Here is a 2,500-nt window from a genome sequence, read left to right on the forward strand (position 1 = left end):
CGTTATCGGAATTAACCAGACAAATCGCTCCACCAACTAAGAACGGCCATGCACCACCACCCACAGAATCAAGAAAGAGCTCTCAATCTGTCAATCCTACCTGTGTCCGGGCCGGGTGAGTTTCCCCGTGTTGAGTCAAATTAAGCCGCAGGCTCCACTCCTGGTGGTGCCCTTCCGTCAATTCCTTTAAGTTTCAGCTTTGCAACCATACTTCCCCCGGAACCCAAAGACTTTGGTTTCCCGGAAGCTGCCGGAAAGGTCGTCATGGTAACGCCTCCCGATCGCTAGTTGGCATCGTTTATAGTCAGAACTAGGACGGTATCTGATCGTCTTCGAACCTCTGACTTTCGCTCTTGATTAAAGAAAACATTCTTGGCGAATGCTTTCGCAGTAGTTCGTCTTCCGCCGATCCAAGAATTTCACCTCTAACGGCAGAGTACGGACGCCCCCGTCTGTCCCTCTTAATCATTACCTCGTGCTCCGAAAACCAACAAAATAGAACCGAGGTCCTATTCCATTATTCCATGCAACACTATGCAGGCGAACAGCCTGCTTTGAACACTCTAATTTTTTCAAAGTAAACTTATCGGCCACCGCCGACACTCAGTCAAGAGCACCGACGGAGAACCGAAGGTGAGGCGAACGCAACCAGTGACACGCCTTGCGACGGACCGGCGGCGCTCGCCCAAAATCCAACTACGAGCTTTTCAACCGCAACAACTTTAGCATACACTGTTGGAGCTGGAATTACCGCGGCTGCTGGCACCAGACTTGCCCTCCAATGGATACTCGTTAAGAGTTTTAGGATGTACTCATTCCAATTACAGGGCCTCGTTAGAGTCCTGTATTGTTATTTTTCGTCACTACCTCCCCGTGTCGGGAATGGGTAATTTGCGCGCCTGCTGCCTTCCTTGGATGTGGTAGCCGTTTCTCAGGCTCCCTCTCCGGAATCGAACCCTGATTCCCCGTTACCCGTTATCACAAAGGTAGGCACGTAGCGTACCTTCGACAGTTGATAGGGCAGACACTTGAATGATACGTCGTCGGTGCAGAGACCGTACGATCCGCGTGGTTATCCAGAGTCATCAAACGTCACAGGACGAACCCGGTCGGTTTTGATCTGATAAAAGCGCGCCTCCCGAAGTCGGCGCTTAATGCATGTATTAGCTCTAGAATTACCACAGTTATCCACTTCGCTTACGAGACCAAATAAACCAAGACTGATTTAATGAGCCATTCGCAGTTTCGCTTTACGAGAACTCGTACTTGCACCTGCATGGCTTAATCTTTGAGACAAGCATATCACTACTGGCAGGATCAACCAGATAGCTGCGACAGCTGCGCTCGGCCCTTGCTGGGCCGCCCGGCGCGTGCTCGTCGCATTCGTTTAAGACCGAGGCGATCGCCTGCGGCCGTACTCAGCTTCGACAGTCGCTGGCCGCGACGTCCACGCTCTCGCCGGCAGTGCCAGGCGGAGCGATTTGCGTTTTTTCTTTGCTCGCCCTCTCTCGGGCTCGATCCATTCAGTTTCGCACAAACAAGAGCTCTGCCGGCCGCCTGCAGCGGTGCCTAAAACCCGGGCATAACAATGCGACCGTTCTGCTAGGCCGACAAGCGCTCAAGCCAGACGCTCGATCGAACGCCCCCTACATATTAGTCGAGACAACGGCTCGCTCATTAGCATCGCGTTTGTACTTTAACTTTTTTCGGCTCGGCTTCTTTCGACGCCGATGCCGGCGACGCAGCACTCTCTCGCCCGCCAGCCACCGAGAAAAGGGTGCGCTCCGACCGGCCCCGCACCGCTCTTTCTTGGCTCATTCGAAATTACTGTCTTTCGCTCTGACATGCCTTACCTAGGGTTAGGTTAGTATGCTTGCACGTTTGTACTTTAACTTTTTTTGGCTCGGCTTCTTTCGACGCCGATGCCGGCGACGCAGCACTCTCTCGCCCGCCAGCCACCGAGAAAAGGGTGCGCTCCGACCGGCCCCGCACCGCTCTTTCTTGGCTCATTCGAAATTACTGTCTTTCGCTCTGACATGCCTTACCTAGGGTTAGGTTAGTATGCTTGCACGTTTGTACTTTAACTTTTTTTGGCTCGGCTTCTTTCGACGCCGATGCCGGCGACGCAGCACTCTCTCGCCCGCCAGCCACCGAGAAAAGGGTGCGCTCCGACCGGCCCCGCACCGCTCTTTCATGGCTCATTCGAAATTACTGTCTTTCGCTCTGACATGCCTTACCTAGGGTTAGGTTAGTATGCTTGCACGTTTGTACTTTAACTTTTTTCGGCTCGGCTTCTTTCGACGCCGATGCCGGCGACGCAGCACTCTCTCGCCCGCCAGCCACCGAGAAAAGGGTGCGCTCCGACCGGCCCCGCACCGCTCTTTCATGGCTCATTCGAAATTACTGTCTTTCGCTCTGACATGCCTTACCTAGGGTTAGGTTAGTATGCTTGCACGTTTGTACTTTAACTTTTTTTGGCTCGGCTTCTTTCGACGCCGAT

The 2,500-nt window shown here is 53.4% G+C and overlaps 1 non-coding gene across 1 annotated transcript in view; it reads right to left on the reverse strand.

Annotated features, from left to right (window-relative positions):
• Nucleotides 1–1,328, reverse strand: part of LOC144418522 (small subunit ribosomal RNA) — a 1,810-nt gene extending 482 nt beyond the window's left edge. The window contains exon 1 of the ribosomal RNA XR_013473512.1: nucleotides 1–1,328. This exon is cut by the window's left edge and continues 482 nt beyond it. This is a non-coding gene — a ribosomal RNA (small subunit ribosomal RNA).
• Between the last annotated feature and the right edge of the window lie 1,172 nt (nucleotides 1,329–2,500).

This window comes from Styela clava, unplaced genomic scaffold, assembly GCF_964204865.1.
Source record: "Styela clava unplaced genomic scaffold, kaStyClav1.hap1.2 HAP1_SCAFFOLD_18, whole genome shotgun sequence".
In the NCBI taxonomy this organism is placed as follows: domain Eukaryota; kingdom Metazoa; phylum Chordata; class Ascidiacea; order Stolidobranchia; family Styelidae; genus Styela; species Styela clava.